Raw genomic sequence first — 21,734 nt, 5'->3', positions numbered from 1 at the left:
GCGGCAAAAGCAGAAAATATGAAAAAACGCAATCGGGAAATCACAACTAATGCAACAGTAGCAGATATAGGGTATATACATTCACACCTCAAATAAATGTGACAATTAAGTGACACGAACATTAGTCGCCACTGCACACATTGTTACACACATACATGTACATATGTAAATACAATATCCGTCAATGAACCTTGCCGAAGCAATGCCGCACACACATATTACATACATATTATACATGTAGGTAGTACATATATATGAACATATGTATGTTTATAGATAGGCCGTGAATAGCGCCTTGGTGCATGGGCGCACAGACGAACCGTAAAAGTTTGTACGAGTGAGTTGTTGACTTTGGTGCTCCCCACATTTGTCAGGCACCACTCCAATTATGATGGCAGTGTTGAAAAGCGCTGCTTGCATACTGATTAGTGTTGCCGCACACACACACACTCCTAAGGTACAAATTAACCGCCCAATGTAAGTCTTCTCTAATTTCTCATACCCTTCATAAAAGTTTTTGTTTTTAAATGCACGAAGAAAAGATGTAGGGAGTTGAGTTGAGTCGATTTAGACATCAAATCAAAATCAAAATTCAAATATGGTAGTCGAAAAAGTCTTTTCGTATCATTTATATATTTATATATATGTATATATTTTTATTTTGTACTAATAAATAAATAAACAAATATGTACCATTTTGTCGACCACTTTTTGCCATTTTTCCGCTAGAGACATTATTCCATCAGTGTAGAAGGAAATTTCGAAATTTCCTGAACGGAAGCGAGCAAACCATTGTTGGGCTACACGAACTGATACAGCAACGTCTCTGTAAACTTCACAAATTTCATTGGCGGTTTGCGTGGCATTCTTGCCTTTTTTGTTCCAAAATTTTAAAATATTGCAAGTTTCTTCAGTATTTTCACTCATTTTTGAATAACTGTAACTTTTTTTCAACTTCCCCGAGTTTAATTTTCTTTTGACTAAATGAAGCTTAAAATCTCACCTTTCCATACTATATGGTATGACATAATGTGATTTGTAGCACTGGAGGTATACGACTGTAACGACATCTATTGGCAAAATACGAAAAGTCTATCCAATATATTAACTATTTACGGGGTTCCATCAGGCATCGATTTAGTTGAATATTTTTACGATTGATACGAAAAAAGTTTAAAGTGAACTTGCGTTCATTCCTGAAAGGTATAAGCGAAAATAGCGAATTTTTCATGTTCGCTCTTTGCCTCGCCTTCAACTCACGCATTGTGCAAGGCGGGACTGCCTTTAATGGATTTTCATTGTCTCTCGCCACACTTCGTACATCACGCCTGTCACTTTGCTTTATTTCATTATTATATAATAATTCTATGCGCTGAAACGATTTTAACGATTCTTTGTACAGTGGAAGTGTGAAGCGATAGCAGAACGTGAGGTAAGTGCGAAGGCACGAGAGAATGAGGTTATGACAGTCTAATTAGCTGACAAGTACGCGCATAATAAGTACAAGAAACAACCATATTTTTGTTCAATAAACCATTTAATTGTACTAACAGAATGAGGGCGGTGAGTTCAGAGTTCTTTCCACAAGAATATTTTTCTGTAGACCTCTATGCAGTATTTTTCCTATTCCATATTTGAGATAAATTGCTGGCCGGTCAGCCGGTCACGACGTTTTTATTCATTCGTTTTTGGGCACTACTGTCCTCTTTGTAGTTACCGGTTTTGGAATTTAATATTTTCGCGACTTGATACTGTTTAAAATTCTCAATTTTAATCCTTTATATTAATAACTAAAAATTATGGTCGATGAATCAAAGGAATTTGTTCGAACGAAAAGAATAATATCAGATTGAATGGCGCCACTTTTTTCAAGTCACATATATTATGGTAGTCGAAAAAGGCTTTTCGTATTTCTAATCAAAATTCAAATTATTTTGTTATTGTATTTATAACGAACTTAAATGAACCAAATATGTACCACTTTGGTCGACCACTTTTTACTATTTTGCCGCTAGAGACATTATTCCTTCAGTGTAAATTTTTCCGGTTTCTCGACGAAAAACTGCAATAAGTAATTTGCACAGGCTTCTTTTGAATCCAACTTTACTGCATTAAGGGAGTTCTGTGTTGACCAAAACAAAGGGTAGCCCGATGGTGCAAAGTCAGGGTTATATGATGGATGCATCAAAATTTCCCAGCCAAGCTCTCCCAGTTTTTGCCGAGTCATCAAAGATGTGTGTGTATTCTAGCGTTGTCCTGGAGGAAGAGGAAGCCCTTCTGTTGATCAGTGCTGGCCGTTTTTTTTCGATTGCTTGCTTCAAATTCACCAGTTGTTGACAGTCAAATGTAGAATCAATCATCCTACCGGGCTGGAGCAGTTCATAGTGGATAATTCTTTTCCAGTCCCACCAAACACTCAGTCCCACCAAACACTCAGCATTCTCACATTATTGTCGTATTTTATCCACTTTTCATCTCCTGTTGCCATGGTTCGATTTGATTTCGTTTCAGCAAAGAATCGCAGATGTTAATTCGGTCGATTAAATTTTTCACAGACAATTGATGTGGTACCTCAACAGCGAGCTGTAGCCAATCGTTTTAAGTGGTTCAAAACCGTTTGATGATGAATGTTAAGTTCCTTAGCGATGTCATGGCTGCTTATGTGACGGTCATGGTCAATCTTTTCTATAATTTCATCGACTTTTCCAACGATAGGTCGGCCAGAGCGAGGTGCATCTTTCACTAAACTTTACAAATTTCATTGTGAGTAAGTTATCCTGAGTGAGTAAGTATCTTCGGTAAAATTTCCAACAGAGCTTTTTCTTTGCGATAACAAAAAATGTTTCCCCTATTTTCGAAACTTGGTCTATGTAACCTTTAGATCATGCCTTTTCAAGGTATCTATTGCTGGAATTATCTCTAATAAATTTGTTATTTATAACAATTTATAAATGTGTAACTAAAGGTATATATGTGTCCCCAACCTTCTTTGGAAAACCCTCCCTTGATGCGCTAAATAGGAATTGAATTATTGCTTTTCTTTTCTTTCTTCGCCACTCAGGTTAAGTATTTATTGAGAGAGTGCTTCCTGAACAATGAGTCTATTGTTATAGCAATAGTTAATTTGGTTATTTTTTATCGCGCGCGATTTTATCTGACTTCATTTGATTATCGCCCGCCCCACTGACTAATTTTTATTGCTGTGGCGCGCGCTAAAAACGAAACAGAAACAAAAACAACAAATAAACGGAGTCCATATGTACGCATGTATGTACATTTCTATGCCGGCGAGCGTCTGGCTGTTTTTGTTGTTTGTGTCGCGTGCGCTTCACACGCTTGTAATGAACGAACGCCGTCATTGGCGCTGTCGGCGAATTACAAATTAAATGCGAATTACAATCGGACCACTTTGTGCGACAGCAGTCGGCCGCCACCATGAATGACGCCAACGAATTCCAAATGCGAATGGCGAACAGAAATTATGGACGTAAACGGCATACGAAAACAGTGGGAGCACACCAAAAAAAAAAATAGTGGCTTATCAAGGTGCAGAAACGGTGGAACGCAGCCAACAGTTTAAAGTATTACCTCGATTCCGCCAACTGATAAGGCAAATCCTCCCAAATTCGCGCAACCAAATGCAATAAGTCGCAGTTAATTGTCCATGCTGTGTTTGCTGTAAAATATTATTGTACTGTTTGGTTGAGCCGTAAGCAGTTAAGAGTTTGTGTGGAAATTATCATTTATGTACTTAACGTTTTAATGGCCAGTATTAATGCGTTTACCGTTTGTGAAGCTCCATTAAAATGTTAACTGAATCGGTCTCTCAACGCTCTTCCCGCGTTTTGGTCATATATTATATATAATAATATTTAAATACTTATGTATCTACAAAAAAATGAGCGCAAATTTTACGTTTCATTTACTGCGAAATCAATAAATGTACGCTCGCCGGCTTGCCACAGTATGCGGTTGCACAGTTGGTAAAACTCGACATGTGTGGCACGTACTTTTATTGGCTCAAATTACCAACGCAGTGTACAGAGGAAAGTGGCTGGGGTAACTAATTAACTGCTAATACCTTTCCGCTGTTATTTCAACAGCAATAAGAACATGCGTTACTAGGTTTTTGCTACCGTTATTTGGCCATGGCTCCAGGAAGCCGGTTTCTGGTGTGACCATGTCGAAATTACTTGCTTTGTTGACGAGCGATCAAATACCCCTCTTTAAAAATGTTTTATAAACTTTTAAGTTTTCAAACCGTCAGCTGTAACTTACCAAGCAGGAGTCTGAAAAGTAAGCAAAAGAAAACATTAGTTAGATTAGAGACTGTGATTAGAAGAAATTATGTATTCTAGAGATATTCAAGATAGCTTACTAAAGTAACTATAACACTAAAAAGCGAATGCCAATTCAGCAAAAGGTCTAATGCCGAGGTTTTTTACTCGACAAAAAAAGCGCCGTGGGAAATAAGCAAAAAGCATTACAGCAGGGGTGTTTTAAGATATCAACGAGTAAATTATACGGATATGAAAGGAGTTCGGTCAACTTAAAACTGGCAAACATCCTTCATTAGACAACTTTAAAACTCGAAAGTCATCTTAGGAAGTAATCCTATTTCATTTTGATGAGATCGAAAATTGCAGATTTAGATTGGATACAGTGGAAAAGGCTTCGTCTTATAGTTTTGACAGATGGCAGCATTCCCGATTAACTGCGATCATCTCGTGTTTGAACGTTTTTTCGTAATACTATCTCAAATTGAAACAAAGGCAATAATTTTGATTTAAAGAAATATGCGGCGGGTACCGTGTCGAATACTCTCTGAGCTAGAGTGTTTAGTCATCAGATGTATTCATCGTCCACGCCTCTGCAACATAAGTACATCAGGACGGGGACGATGAGTAACTTGTAGAGTTTGATCTTTGTTCGTCGAGATAGGACTTTACTTCTCAATTGCCTCCTCAGTCCGAATTACGGATATTACCTGTTGGCGAGAGTTATTTTGCGTTCGATTTCGAGATTGACGTTGTTGTTAGTGTCAATACTGGCTCCAAGATAGACGAAATTATCTACCACTTCGATGTTATGACTGTCAACTGTGACGTGAGAGCCAAGTCGCGAGTGCGACTTGAGGTCAAAAATATCAGCATCATCGTCGTACGCCAGCAGCTATACACTCTTTTAGAAGATTGTAACTTAAATGGCTCGGCGAGGTCCTTCCCGATCCTGACGGAGCTTTTGGTATTGCTCAACGTCAGGTTACAACTAGCCGTATTAGCTTTATACCAAGTTCAAATTTCGCGGCATAGAAGCAGTTTATTTCCGTACTGTCGAAGGCGGCTTTAAATCCGACGAAGAGGTGGTGTGCGTCGATTTTCCTTTCACGGGTCTTTTCCAAGATTCGGCACATGGTGAAAATCTGGTCGATTGTATATTTTCCAGGTCTAAAGCCACACTTTAAAGGTCCAATATTTTTGTTGACGGTGGGCTTTGGTCTTTCACACCGTACGCTCGATAGTACCTTATATGCGAAGTTGATGAGGCTTATCCCACCGCAGTTAGCGCGAATTGTGGGATCTCCCCTTTTGTGGATCGCGCAGAGCGTGCTTAAATTCCTATCGTCACTGTCACTAAGTTCTTAAAATTTTGAGAGTTATGTTGAGATTCAGCAACGGAGTTAGATGTAGTAACCTCTGATCCCAATTAAAATCAGCCCATTTATTCTGCCAAATGTACTTTATTGGAGATGGCAGATCTTAAGAGCAAGCTACTTTTTAATCAAAACACTATCCACACTTCCCCCAAAAAATTTTGAAATACATTTTGGCTCTGCATTCATAGTGCTTCAAGACTAGAGGTCTTGGTAATTTAAAAACCCGGCAGCCATTGAGCGGGCCAGTTTGTCTGTTTTTTCATTGCTTTGAATTTTTAAATTACATGTCTGACTTTCCTCGCCAATTCTTGCATATTTTTACGCAAAAATGTCTTTTGTAGACATTTTTTTTTACTGGAAAACTAAGTGAAATGTCTGAAAACTTTTTGATACCCACGATCTTGACCTGAAAGTCCGAATTCAGCTACCCATTGGAGTTGAACAGAAAAACAGTGCCCTTTTAAGCTTCACAGTTTTTGTTGGCGTTGTGAATTTTCCACTTGTTCGACTCTTACACAGGCGCTGTATGGTATGCATTTACACCAGAAATACAACACCCAAATCAAGCAAATACGATACGACTTAGCTCCGATTGCGAACAGGCATGTTTACGGTTGCTCGCTGCTAGAACAGCAAACAATACTATTCTGAGCTCAAATAATTTGCAAGCTTTTATTGTGTTTGTCTTGCCTTTGCGCTTTTGCGTAAAATCACAACCGAAGTCGAATAATGCATCGTGCAATATTATATTTAAGCATAATAGGAAAATTTTCCAATTTACGAGCCAAAGAAATTGTTGTTTACTTTCAGCAACAATGGAAATTTATCACTGTCGGCGCTGGCGGTTGTTGGCAACCAGCTTCTTCAAGCAAACCAGTCATGAAAATTTCATTCGTCAAAGCAAGAAAACTTTCGAGCAAGCCAACAATTGTTGGAGCCCAAATAGCGGTTTAAGGGCATGTGCAGACAGCAGGAAATTCTGAAGACAAGCGTTTTTGAGGATTTGCGAATTTCGTTAAGCTCTTTGCGTCCATTTCTTTAAAGTAATTGAAAATATGTGTGTATTATTTATGTAGCCAAAGATTGTTTTCTTTGTGGCACAATTTACTTTGTCTTTTACAAATATAATAAGTTAGGTTAGACAAAATGCTCCCGAAAGCATTTAACAACAAAGGATTCATCTATATCATCTGTCATTAATATTTCGCAGCGTTTATCTCTGTTGAAAGATTTGCTTGAAGTTTCCTGCTCTTTTGTTCAGAGCACCACTCTCAAAGTCACATATTTCTAACTCATTTCGCTGAACTTGAAAAAGTTCGAATTTCCATGTTGTCTTTAGTGATTCTGCCTTTAAAAACAAAATCTATAATCAAAGAAGGTTTCATGACTGCCCACTCTGATCCTTCGTCGAATATATTACAGTAATAAGTAGTTTCTCTTGCCAACAGGTGCTACTTCGGACTGAGTAGGCAATTGAGAAGCAAAGTCCTCTCTCGACGAACAAAAACCAAACTCTATAACAACTGATGAGTCGACGTTGCGAGTTTTTCGAGAGAAAAGTTCTGTGAAAGATTTATGGTCCTTTGCACGTGGGCCACGGCGAATACCGCATTCGATGGAACGATGAGCTGTGCGAGATATGCGACGACATTGACATAGTTCAGCTAATTAAAAGACAGCGGCTACGCTGGCTAGGTCATGTTGTCCGGATGGACGAAAACACTTCAGCTCTGAAAGTATTCGACGCAGTACCCGCCGGGGGAAGCAGAGGAAGAGGAAGACCTCCACTCCGTTGGAAGGACCAAGTGAAGAAGGACCTGGCTTCGCTTGGAATATCCAATTGGCGCCACGTATCGAAAAGAAGAAACGACTGGCGCGCTGTTGTTAACTCGGCTATAATCGCGTAAGCGGTGTCTACGCCAATAAAGAAGAAGAATAAGTAATTCGATTGAGATTAACTTGCTTTCTCAACTATCAATCACTCAACCAGTTTCCGAACATTGCAATAACCCAAAGTGTATCCTTCATAGTGTACGTCATGTCACATGACTTGAGTCAATTTAACTCCTCTGGAGTTCATTACTGTGATGGGCTTGTACGGATATACATAGGCATGGTATATGTATGCATGTGTTTGTGGAATAAGACTCCATAGTTGCTAATGAGTCGATTATTAAGCACTTCCTTGTTTGCCAACTACTCCAGTAGCTGTCACAGCGGCCAGCACGTGTCTCTTCACTTTGAAACTATGACTATCCATGCTGTAGATGCGCTCTCGTTCATGTGTATGTACTGGTGGGACTTATTCGAGTGCCATCTCTGTGGAGGCGTGACAGAATGTGATGTTACGTTAAAATGTAATATGTGGAAAATTGCGATGACTTGACAATCGATTTATAACGGTGCAGTGATGCAGAAATGTCAGCAACAAAAGATGAGAGTTGCTGTGTGACTGACTGGGTTTCCGAACAATTAAAACAACCAAAGAGATTCACAAAAGTATACTTTTCTATGTGTTGATTTCGACAAAATATTACTTCAACTTTTAATGTGTAATTAATATGTTTTTAGATGACAAGTGTCTTGGTTCTCAATGACTTGAAACCTTTACCAAAGACTTTACTGCTTTTAATTTATTTTATTGTCTTCAAAAGTGCATCTCTTATTGCAGAAAAAAGGTAAACAAAATATTTTTTTCTTAATTTCGATAGACAAGTTTGTACGAGAGTTATGTGCTGTAATGATCCAATCTAATCAATTTGTTCGGATACTGCAGCGTTTCCTTGGACAATAATCCATGTCAAATTTCGTGAAGAACTTCACACATAAAAAAATAGAAGGAAATCAATGGATTAAAACCTTGATCCATCATTTTGTATGGCACCTTGGTCCCAAAGTGCCCTATAGTGGTCCGATAAGTAGCTTCTGGGGACGAAAAGCGCATGTGCAAAATTTCCGATCGATATCTCAAAACTTTAACGACTAGTTCACGTATATACAGACAGATAGACGGATATGGCTATATCGACTCAGCTTGTCACACTGTTAAGATATATAGTATGCATATAAATTTAGGGTCTCGCGTTGCCCTCTTGGTGTTACAAACTTGGTGGAAAATTGTTCAAAGTATAAAAAGTGAAGTTAGATTCTGAATAATAAAAGATTGACTCGTCTATTTAGTTTTCAGAACTTGACTCTTCTTTTATTTTTATAAACGATATTCTCACTATCATAAGAAATCATTCAAATAACCCACATTTTATTCTTCTTAGTCATGACTCTGGTTTATTTAAACTTCTACTATTGCTAAATACACAAATAGTAACCACAATTCTTAAAAATAATTCATATTTCTACCATTTCTAATAAAATACTTGAAAACCGTTTGCTTTCCCTGCAAAAGCCGCTTAAATGTGTGCGAGGCGTGGAGGAAAGTGTGGAAAGGAATCAAAACAAATCCAACCTTTATGCTCAGTATTTCATGGACAATGGGTATTAGAGTATTAGTTATGGCTTAAAATCTGTGTGCGCACATTTGACATCTTTCGGTATTTGTCGTTTTGTAAGTACAGCAATAAGTACCCAATAAGTAGGTATGCTCGTGTGTAAGGTGGCATACCCGGCAAGTTCGTGTGAGCTGTTTGTTCATGCCCGTAGTTAGAGGTCATTGTACGCGCTAGAAAATGGAAAGATTTACGGTACAAGCACCTATAAGTCCCTCACAAGATTTTATGGTGTTGTGGGCCAATACTGGTGTAGGCATGCGCTTACAATTTCACTTTAAAAATATGTAATTCAATATTAGAAATCTTTTTCATGTGAAGTTGAATTTATAACATATGTATAGTCTCAAATATATAGTACATAGTATGTACGTCTGTAGAAAGACTATTGCCGGAAGTAATTTATTATATGATGACAAATTGGACTTAAATGATGAAAGTTCAGTATATATATTTTTATTCTTCTTCTTAATAGCAGTCTAAAGTTGCTTCGAAAATAGTAAAATGTTTGCTTTGGGTATCATGAAACCACATATGCAATGAAATATTTCGAAATATGAGTCTTCCAGTTGTTTTTTAATAAAAATCGTTCTTCTTCTTCTTAATTGGCGTAGACACCGCTTACGCGATTATAGCCGAGTTAACAACAGCGCGCCAGTCGTTTCTTCTTTTCGCTACGTGGCGCCAATTGGGTATTCCAAGCGAAGCCAGGTCCTTCTCCACTTGGTCCTTCCAACGGAGTGGAGGTCTTCCTCTTCCTCTGCTCTCCCGGCGGGTACTGCGTCGAATACTTTCAGAGCTGGAGTGTTTCGTCCATCCGTACAACATGACCTAGCCAGCGCAGCCGCTGTCTTTTAATTCGCTTTATAGAGTTTGGTTTTTGTTCGTCGAGAGAGGACTTTACTTTTCAATTGCCTACTCAGTCCGAAGTAGCACCTGTTGGCAAGAGCCATCCTGCGTTGGATTTCCAGGCTGACATTGTTGGTGGTGTTAATACTGGTTCCTAAATAGACGAAGTTATCTACAACTTCAAAGTTATGACTGTCATCAGTGACTTGAGAGCCAAGTCGCGAGTCCGACGACTGTTTGTTTGAAGACAGGAGATATTTCGTCTTGCCCTCGTTCACTGCCAGACCCATTTTCTGTGCTTCCTTGTCCACCTTTTCATTGGGCCAAACCCAGCGCAGAACCCTATGTAGGGGATGTTTCGCCTTCTCACTTTAGCTCGCCTTCGAACGGATGTTCTTAGGCTACCCAGAGGATACTTGCTCAAAGACCGGAAGTTGTGAGCTGTGAGCCATGTGTAAAAGAAGCGTTTCTGGCCACTCCCAAGTGAATGGCGATCAGATAACTTTCCTCACTTGCGTGAACTTCTACACATGACTCCATCCTCGTTACAGTCCAGAAATACACAAGGTCAGATCAATTGAAACTGATCCAATACGATTTCCAAACACTAAATTTTGGTATTTTTTTTTCTTTATTGGTATTTCGAAAATTTGTTATAATTATTTTTCAAGGACCTAGTGATCCTTCCTTCTGCGAAGTAAGCTTTCGAACTTCACTTTAATTATGTAACGTTCACTGTTTTGCCCGACATAATTGGAAGCCACTATTTATCAACAACTGATTTTGAAAATAATTTTCGCTATTGTCGCTTTCGTGATAACACACAACGTCCGAAAGTATTATTTTCTTCTCGCCAATTGTTCTTTTGAAATGAATTTCTTCACTGTCAGTTCGCAGAGACGATGTGTAAGTGTGTGTGTGTGTGTTCATCTGGTGAGCAATGAGCAGCGCATCGCCATTTGCAACGTTGCATTCGCGCATGCAGAAGTCATTTATCAATTTATGGCGCAACGCCTGACACACTTTAGAGAGCTTATAAATAAATATAGCGAACAATTCGTATCTCGCTTGTACCAGATCTGCATGCGTGCGGAAGGAGTGTGCTTGGAATCCGATCAGCCAGCTGCGCTCGAACTGATATCTAATATACATATTTACTAACAAAGCTTGTAGCTCGCTAAATATGCAAAGGCAGTGATTAATTATGTTGTCGGCTGTTGATGGAGCGGTGCGACGAGGAAACTGCAGGGTTTTCGTGGAAGCACAAAGGAGTGTGTCAAGATTTTTCACGAAATTTGAAAAAGTAGGTCAGCCCAAATTTGTTTAGCGACATAAAAAAAATGCGGAAAATTGGAATGAAAATTCGGACACAAGAGGTTTTTAGGATTACATGTTTCCAATATAAATCGTAAACTTGTGGTCACGAAATAAAAAGAAAAATGGTTGACAAATTAATATATCTTGTACTAATATAAAGGGTGATCCATTTCGAGGTTACCTACTTTTTTTAAGAATAAACTCGGAAACTTCATTTATTATCTTTCGAAAGAACACTCTCTCTCATTTATTTTTAGAAGATTATCTCTATCAAGTGTTGCCCGCGGCTACGTCTCAGATGGTCCATCAGTTGAGTCCATTTTCGATGACTCGTTCGAGCATTTCAACTAGTGACTGGCGAATGACTCGCGTGATGTTTTGCTCCAAGTCCTGAATCGAAACGGGATTGCCCGCATAGGCTTTAGACTTTGCATATCACCATAGGAAAAAGTCTGTGATATTACACGATCTTGATGGCCAATCGACCGATCCAAAACATGAAATTATCTGCTCGTCGAAGTGTTCTCTCAATAAATCCCTTGATTGATGCTATGTGTGGGAAGTGGCGCCGTTTTCTGAATTCAAATGTCGCAAAGATCACGAGCTTCAATCAAATAGTCGGTTATCCTAGCGCGATAACGGTCGCCATTGACGGTTGGCTCGAAAACGTCGGATCTTCTTGGAACTTTTCAAGAGCCCATAGAGCGAAGCGATGTCGCTTGGGAAGGTCGAGCGGCTTCAGGTCTTGCACAAACTAAGATCTTGACGTAAAATGTTTGAAGTCGTTCCATACGTCAGTTTGAGTTGCTGCGAACGGCGACGAATCGAGTCTTCCGGTCTGGTCTTCGTGTACACTCTAAACTACGGTAGCTATATTTTCTTCACTGCGTGCTGGACGCGGTCTATTCGGTCGAATATTAGCCAATAATGTATAGTAGTAGCGTGAAGTTTTGTTCAGCCGAAAGTCTTCCCATGATGAAATGTCAATACTGAACAAAAGTCTGTCATGACACGACTCACTAGTGATCGTCAAAAAAAGGCTATTCAAAAAAGTATATCTACTTGGATCACCCGTTATTTAGGGAATATACTGCAAAGAAACATTTTCTCCCATCAGTTCTGAACCATGCACTTTGAAAACTTTTATGCTTCACAACAAAGGAGAAGAGAAATAAAGAAAACCACCAGCCACACGAAAACTTGACCGAATTCAACAGCAGATTTTGGCTTCTGCGGGCTTTCTACAACGCACTACAAAACCACTAAGAGGCGCCACACAGCAACAGCTATGGAATTACGAAATTTTGTTTACATTGTCGAAGAGCACTTGAGGCCGCGCCATCACGCAAAAGATATTTGGAAATTATGAAGAAAACAAAGTACAGTGTGGCAAACAACGAAGTCGTAAAATTTAAGGAACATAACACATTTGTTAGGGTTTCGTTTAAAAGGCGTCATGACGAAAGTACAAGAATATATGAAAATGTTTGGTTAACAAATATAAATACAACACACATACTTATATCACGATGATTGAAGAGAGGCGAATTAATTTCACGAATCACCTATATTCCAACAGACAAATGCACACTTTTATAGATAGAATTAGTAAATGCTAAAAACAGCAAAAGTCTAGAAAATTACATTTTAGAGAAGTTTCCCTTAAACTTGGAAAACCATATCAGCATCTTTTTTGGACACTCAAAGTTGGGCATATTTTCTCTACTTTTATCGGCGCCGGCATGGTTATCACGGAACTTCGACAAGTCTTACGCCACACCATAGTTGGTGAAGTTGGAGGTGTTCAGCTTATTTGCGAAAGCAAACTGGAAAATAAGTGCAAAACTGTCGTGAAACTGCATTCGGCACTAATCTCTTTCATTCTTCTTACTTCCATTTAAGTATACATAGAATCCATCCATGAGCTTGCTTTATTCGTATATCATATGTACTTTGTTTGAAAACTGTTTGTCATTGCCCCACTTCAGCTGTCGCCGGTTAGACCCGCAACTTATGTGACGCGTTCGCTGCTTTCCGCGTCTTGCGAGTGTCGCTGTACCCAGCCGCTGGGCTCTGAAATCGCCTGCTGTGCCAAGCTGCCAAGCAACTGTCTGTCTTCACTTTGTTATTTTGAAGAAATTATTTTCACACCGCAATGCAGCTAGCCCGCAGAAGCTTTTGTGCATACATATGTATGTACATTGCACACATATTTATTATGTATAGGAAAGTGAAGAAAACGCTCAACAAGAAAGTTGGTAGTGCAGATTGCGCAGAACAAAGTAGAAAAACTTGCTGAGTGGCAAAAAAGCGGACTGAAGTTGGAAAAAATGGAGCATAGCAGACGCCGCGTGGTGCGAGTGAGTGAGCCAAGTGAAGTGTCAGCCACAAACAAGAATATGAGAGATGGCGCGCGCGCGTTGCAAGATTATATCATAATACCGAGTGTAATGCCTTATGCGGCCATTGACCATGAACATAGCAGGCCGTCCGCACACAGGCAAATGAAAGTGCCTCTAGAAATGGAGATGTTTAGGCATAGGAAGGTTTAGTGGTGCTCTAAGTGGTGCTGCAAGTGCACTAAGCTGCGTAGCTTTGTTCAGATAGCGGTTGTTCATAACAATGTGTTATGCCATCAAGATGTGAAAGAAATGTACGTACATACATATTTACATAATTATGAGATTACTGATTATCATTTACTCTCGTAGATTATTTACTATGAGAAATTGTCTCTGCTCATAAAACAACTATTTAAATGTGAGCTTTTAAGTCGCCTAATAATCACTACCGCCTTGCTTACACAGTTATATTTGAAATCCGCAAATAGTTGCTGATTATTTGCTGACTTTTTTGGAAGAAGATTACACGCGAGAAGAAATAAGGGTGCTTCGGAAAATAATTACCCTAGCTTACATTTCAGATATTTTCAGATTGATAAACTCGGAGTATTAGATTGGTTCCGCCCTAGATCATTTGTCTGTTTTATAGGAACTACTGATATATAGGGTTTGTCCGGAAAGTAATAGGACTGAGTCGATTTAAAAAAAATTATTGAACCAACCGTTACAGTTCTTTAAAAACTATCAAAAATAGGCTCCTTCTGCGTCGGTGCAGCGCTGCCAGTGCGATTTTCAAGCATTGAAGGCATCACGGAAGGCACTCTCCGGAATAGCCTTGAGAGCCGAGGTGCTTGCTGTTTGGATCCCCTCTGCCGTCTCAAAATGCTTGCTTTTCATCGGCCTTTTCAGGAAAGGAAACAAAAAAGTCCGTAGGGGCCACATCTGGGCTGTAGGAAGGCTGCAGAAGCTTTGGAATGATGCTTTTGGATAGGTAGCTGTTCACAAGAAGGCCGGTGTGAGCTGGGGCGTTGTCGTGGTACATCTTCCAATCGGCTGCGATGTCTTGTCGGACCCAATTGACTCTTCGTTTGAGTCTCTTAAAGTCCTTCCACGTAAAACTTGGCGTTGATGGTTTGTCCAGGAGGAACAAATTCATGGTAGTGGAAGTCCCAGGTCTCTCAGCAAGGTATTCATCCGCGGTCTCTTCTTGGCCCTACACCGAAATATAGCACTTCTTGCTAAAGCAATATCTTTATAAGCCTGCTTGATCATTTCGAACGTGTCGGTCCCAGATTTACCGAGCTTCCCACAGAATTTAATCGCGGACCTTTGCTCTAACGAACGATGCATTTTCGGCTTGCACCACTCACAGAAACATGTCGCGCGAAAATGTTTGTCCTGACTCTCCAAGGAACGCCCTCTACCGAATCTAGTCGGTGCGCATACGCTTCGAAGTACAGTCGCGGCGGAAAAAAGTCAGTCCTATTACTTTCTGGACAAACCCAGTATGGTAGGCAATAAAACTTAGTCGTTGCTGTTCGGACTTGCCGTACCTTACTTATTATAGCTTGAACATTGTATATTAAGTTTGCCACAAAGTCTGTAACGTCAAAAATGAATAGTCGGAAACCTTACACGGTACATACGAGTACATACATACATAAATATACTTGATCTAGCCATGACCGTCTGGTTGTCTGTCCATCCGACTGTCTGTCTGTAACATAAATCTCGCTGTTTTTGAGGTATCGACCAAAATTTTTGCATACGTTCGTTCTTATCAAGAAGCTGCTCATTTGTCGAAACCGCCGATATCAGACCACTATAGCGTATAGCTGCCACACAAACTGAACAATCGAAATGAAGTACTGGCATGCATAAATTTTTCATTTGATGAAGTATCTTTCCGAAATTTAGTATCTCTCAAGAAATTGCTTTAGCACATAAGTATGTACATACATACATACATAAAGCACTGTCATATAAACTGACCGATCGAACTGAAGACTTTGTATGGAATACTGTTCACAAAATTTGGCATAGATTACTGCTAAAATTGTTCAGATCTGACCACTATAGCATATAGCTGTCATATAAACTAACCGCTCAAAATCAAGATAAAGATCTGTTTAAACCACTTTAAGCTATAAAAAATGTAACTGTGCAAGGTATTAAGAGTTGTGAGCAGCCGAGGTTAAATTTTTCTCGTTTTTGTATAAGTAAAACCCTTCTTTCCATGACTAAAGAACGAAATTATCAGTCGATGAACCTGATAGTTAGTTAAAAAGAATGTCGACAACAGTAGTTGCTCTCGCAGAGAATGCGGGAAGCAACTCGTTCATAAATAGTAGGCTAGAGCCGGCGTAACTCGGTTTGTTGTAACGTCTCTTACTTAGCGTGGCCGGCTATATACGCAAGCAGGAAAATGCTATAAGTATATCTATATTTGTATCTACATATATTCTGTACTAAGATTCATTATACAGCAAAGGGATAGGCGAAGAACGAGATAAAGAAAGAATAATTGAAGGAAGAGTATGTATGTATGTGTGCTTATGAAAAGCGCTTATTAAAAGTGAAAAAATTTTACCGCTAGCGCTGTGTTGAAAGTGCGATAAAGTCAAATTGCGATAGCCAGACTGACGCCGACAACAGCCAGCTGGCGCTTGGTCGATTGTTTACGCTTTTTCGAATGGAACATTTATGAAAGAATCATAAAAACCGACCGAAATTAAAGAAGTTCGCGGCGCACATGTACAGGCACTTGACTGTGTGTGTGTGTGTGAAAGTGTAAACACAATGGCTACGACAGACTGCAGCAGCACGACAGTGAACTGAAAACGTCGTTGTTCATCTTACTGCATGTACATTTTGAGAAGCAACAACAACACAATGGCCGGCATGTACACAAAACAACGCAGTTGTCCATTTTGTATGTACACAATTTCGTTGTATCCATACTAATACCTTTCACTTCAATGAAATTTTAATATTTTGTTCAAAGTGAAATTTTTTATGCAAAAAATAAGTAAATAGGTCAATATTTTTGCTTTAAATTATCAATTGTTATTACAAATGACATAATAGAGCTATAATATAGCTATTTTATGCTTTTATTTGTAAAATAACATCAAGTTTGTTAGAGCTGTGAATAATTTTACATTTTACATATTAGTGGCATCACCACTCTACCTGCTCTTTCTATCTTCCATTCTCCTGTCAACTCTACTGTCGTCGTACTGTCGTTGGCAAAAATAGGAGGATATTGAAGTTAGCGAGAACGACAACTGTCGGCCTGCAGTCGTGTAGTCGTGCAGCTGTCAAAATAACACTGCCCATAAGAACGTGTGTATTTTAATATTTGACAGATGTAGTTTGCAGTCTGTGGTAGCCATTGTGTTTACACTTTGAGAGTGCGTTTGCCGTATGTTTTAAATATTTATGTTTCAATTGTTTACTTTTTATGTATACTATGTAAATATGTATGTATGTGTATGTGTATTGTGCTCAAAACTTTGCGTAAAAAATAGACAAAAACTTGAACTTTTGCAATTAGAGTTTGGATGAAATCGCTGTACTTAAATACTGCTGCTATGCCAGGCCAACAACAAAAAATCAAAAGAAGTCTGTAAAGTCATCACAAAAATGTATGTATGCCATCTGATCAAATATGACCCGGACTGACAAAAAAACTATCTTTCACTATTTTTGTATAAGTCATTAAATTATTTGGTTTTTTTGGTTTTGGCTTATTTTTGGAGCGTCATTCGTTAGATTTTTGGGACAGGACTCCAACTGCGTTGTCAGCATCTCTTTGGCAACCTCTACTCGACGTTGTTATTCGAAAATGTTTCAGGTCTTTTGGTAAGAGTACAGCATTGACACACTCCATACCCAAAGCATTAAACAAAATATTCAACCCCACGTTGTATCAATCGAGTAAAGTTTTTCTTATCGGTTTGCGTGTGCAGTTTAAATGAACCACTCCGGGTCATATTTGATCGGATGATATATATGCTTATTGGAAGCTCAATAAAAACTCGTACAAGCAGATATTGGATATTATAGGATAAGTAAAAAAAACTTTTTACAGAAAACACCTATAAAAAATGTCTCGCTCGGCGCCTGAGTTAGATCTATTCCACTTAGAACTCTTATCTCAATGTCTGGTTAGCGGCCATCTGTCAGTTAAGTTAAAAAACTGGTTCTTTACCGAAAATAGGAGTCTAGGTTAAGTTAGCAAAAACTTATCTGACAGATGGTTGCTAACAAGACATTGAGAAGACGGCCTTCAAAAGCTTATAACGACCGAATGGAATTTTCTTTTATGATTTTAAAAACATGATAGTTAACCCACCTCCGCCCTTAATGTACCGGTGATTCAAGTGACATCAAGTGACAATGAAGAGCTGCAACTTAACAATATTTTTTTCCTGAAGAGTTTAGGAGCCTAAACAACAAACATAAAACACTGAAAATATTTTAATGTTTTAAGTGGATTTGTGCGTGGGATTGATAATGCGTTAGAATGACAAAATTAGGAGCATTTTTTTCAACGTCAATTTTTAACATGAAATAAATGGAATAGTTGGCTAATTGACTGAAACAAAAATAGTTCACTAAGCAAAGGCAAATATTACTCAATTCTGGCGAACAAAATAATTGTCCATTAAATCAGCCGTTAAACAGTTTGAACACAATTCACTAATTCAGAAATGTCGAAGAACGCCCCGTTTACACCCCCACGCATTGGATCCATCAATCAATCATTGAGCTTCCAACAAAAGCACTGTTATTAATCAATTCGATGGCACATTAGCTCACAAGTGTCATGAAAAAGGGCAAAACAAAGCGAACAATCGTCAAAATTGTCCATTGATATATTTACATGCGTATGTGTGTGTGTATGTATGTATGTATGCCATAAACATGTGTGCAATCTGCTCGTGTGTGTTTTTAATTAAAATTGAGTTCCAAGTTCAGCACAAAGCCAAGCGATATTAATGAGAATTGAAAGCGGAGCGCAGGCAGAGGAAAAACTGGTCGAGAGCAATTCTAGAACCCGACAACAACAACGGCATAGATACTAATAAATATTGCGGAAGAAAAAATAATATGGCAAAGTAATGCAATCGCCACAACGCCAGACCACACCAAGCCAAAGTCAAAGCCATGGCAAATACTACTACAAAAGCAGCAACAATGTGCCACAAGCACATAAACTTACTTGGCTTTGTGTGTGTGTGTGTCGTTGTCAACTACACCATTGAGCAGCCGACAGAACTACAACGTGCACCATGCTTGAGGGTTTGTGGCAAATGTTGCATGCACATACATACTTACTTGTACTTGTGCAAGCTGCACGCCAGTGGCGACTGAATTACAAAGTCTTTTATATTTTGCGACGCAATTGCCACAATTAACAAAGTATAAATTGAAACTGCAATTCAACGCCGCATGTGGCAGAATGCGAGGCGCGGTAATTGCGAATGCAACAACAACAACAACAAGAGCTGCTAGGAAAATATTATGAGCCATAGAGATGAGGAGGCGTCACATATTAGAAATGCATATTAGAGACGCAATCGGGTTAATGAGAGGGGACATCATTGCTCATATGTATGTAATAAGACAACTTTTAGTCTTAGCAACAGATGGGTAATGCATTTCACGGGTTATCCTAGTCACATGTACGCAAGTATGTAAGCATTTATATTTATTTTATTTATACAACAACTATTTATTTCTTCCTTTAACGTCGATTTGTGCTAAATCGAGCTGAACCAGCCAGTTAGAGATTAGCTTACGAATTCGTTCGAAATGCAACAAATAAATGCGAAAGAAAAGTCTTGAGATCATTTGCGAGCGCACAGTGGGCTCGTGGTAAATAAAAAAACGAAGTAAGATTTCTGCATTTTAAAAATAATTTGATTAATTTAATAATCATGGGGTTGTATACAGGCAGAAGGCCGAACAAAGCCAATTTTCCAGATTTTTTCTCAGAAAACTTCCATCCAAAAATTTGTGCACATATTATGGTATCTTTTAACTGCATTTTAAGACTTAGTATCGGTAAAAATATTTATTTGAAAAGGAATTACAGCTGATCTCCGGGAGTTCATCTCAAAAAAGACGTTTTGAGGTGACCACTATGTCTCTGAACTGGATCCTATGATTTCGTTAAAGTAATGTTAAATCTACTAATTAATCGAAGGAATAAGCAAAATAAAATTTTTTGACAAAATGGCGGTTTCTCAAAAAAAAAACTATTTTTGCCAAAAGTTAAAAAAATATATTTATTTATGTGATGATGGAGTTCCACCTATCGGCTATGACAATGCTTGGTGGGCTTCCTCCCAGTCATACATATGCATAAATATACTTAAATGTACATATGTATATAGAGCTTGTGATTGTTGGTTTTTGAGAAGAAATATCGAATAAAAATGCTGTCGCAGTAATCAACAGCAGAAATGAGCGCATTGTGGCGATAAAATACAGGAAATCACACAGCAAAACTGGCAACCAAAAATAGTCGCGGCCACACACGCAATACTGTGGGCTGACATAATTTCTGCTTGTTGCGCAGAGCAACGCCAAAGGAAAACCAAAGAGGAATAGCGAAGAAAACACCACTGACTTGCTGTATGCTTTGTGGCACGTAGTTTTTCCTTCTAGTTTTTATAGGAAATTAAAATGCATTATTTTCTAATAAATAACCGCACGAAGTATTGAAGGCGTTAGCATGCAGTTGAGTGATATAAATGTACGGGGGATTAGGGAGTGCTTTGCATTTGCCCATATTTCTCGCATTTTCGAGAAGTCACTTGCTGTCGACGCTCTCACCATTGTAATTTCTTCACGCGGAAATAAATTTCCCTTTTGCAACGTTTGGTTGCTTGATTTCTTCATTGGATTAGTGCCGCGGTGCTTTCTTTATTTAGCTCCACCTTTCACTTTGGTAATTTCTGGTTCCTTTGCTTCTTTTCGCGTTTGCTTTGACAATCAGCTAATCAATAAACCGCAAAACCACATTTGTACGCTCATCTAAGTGCACACATATACACATTCATGTGTATGTGACGGTGTGTTTGTTTTGCCGGTCAACATCAACGTGCTGATGCCTTCGGCGGTTGCGAGTGTTGGCTGCCATACTTTGATTACGATTCCGGTTGTCGATTGGCAGCGGCGACGCCACTGATTGCAAGTGGCAGCTGATAATGCAAGCATGGAGGCGAGAAACTGATCGAAATGTGAGAGGGAGTCGTGGAGTATAAGAGGCGAAATCAATTCCTGAAATTCTCCTCTTGCAAATGTATATTTGGAACACTTTTGTTGTAAAAGTTTGTAATAAAGAGAGAAACATAAATATTTTTAAAACAGTTCGTCAAATCCCCATCCTTTAGAGTGTGGTGGAAAACCAACATGGTCAGGTCAGTTTGCTGAAGAAACTCTTTAGATTAAAAGGAATAAATAATGTGTAGTATAAGGAAGGAAGCTGAAGAAGATGGAGCCGTATGTAGAAGTTCAGGGAAGAGAGGAAAGTTCTCTGAGCGCCGTTCACTTGGGAGTGGCCAGAAACGATTATTTTACAGAGCTCACGATTTCTGATCTTGGACCAAGTATCCTCTGGGTAGGTAGTAGGCGAAACATTCCCTCCCAGGGTTGTGCGATAGAAAGAGCGATATATACGATATAAAGCCCACCGAAAGATTAAGTATTGACCTCTATTACTACTTTTGACACAAGGACCCATTATTATCAGTAAAAGACTTCTCTGAAATTCAATAATATTTCTCTCATGACGAGTATTTTCAGTATAAAGTCAGATACACGCACTGAGGTACACAAGCTGAATTCTAAATATATAGGAAGTAGGCGTCGTTGTAGTCCTATTTCGCTCGTTTTCACTTATACCGAGATGCTGGAAAGATTTATCCTCTGCAAGTTTGGTTCTTACAGCTTGTGATTGTAATATAATATTGCCAACTATAATTTTTTTAGACAATCTGTTTGTTTTAGGAGATAAAAGAGAACAGAGAGTCAAAAGCTCAATTAGATGGCAAC

At 38.8% G+C, this 21,734-nt stretch overlaps 1 protein-coding gene across 2 annotated transcripts in view; it reads right to left on the bottom strand.

The window, feature by feature from the left end:
* LOC120766649 overlaps positions 1-21,734 on the bottom strand; it is a 77,673-nt gene that overhangs the window by 41,358 nt on the left and 14,581 nt on the right. For both annotated transcript variants that reach the window (XM_040092279.1, XM_040092277.1), the window contains exon 2: positions 4,279-4,289. The gene's annotated coding sequence lies outside the window, so the exon portion shown is untranslated. The remainder of the gene's footprint in view (positions 1-4,278; positions 4,290-21,734) is intronic.

This window comes from Bactrocera tryoni, chromosome 1, assembly GCF_016617805.1.
Source record: "Bactrocera tryoni isolate S06 chromosome 1, CSIRO_BtryS06_freeze2, whole genome shotgun sequence".
Classification (NCBI taxonomy): Eukaryota; Metazoa; Arthropoda; class Insecta; order Diptera; family Tephritidae; genus Bactrocera; species Bactrocera tryoni.
This window is presented reverse-complemented; position numbering and strand designations above follow the sequence as displayed.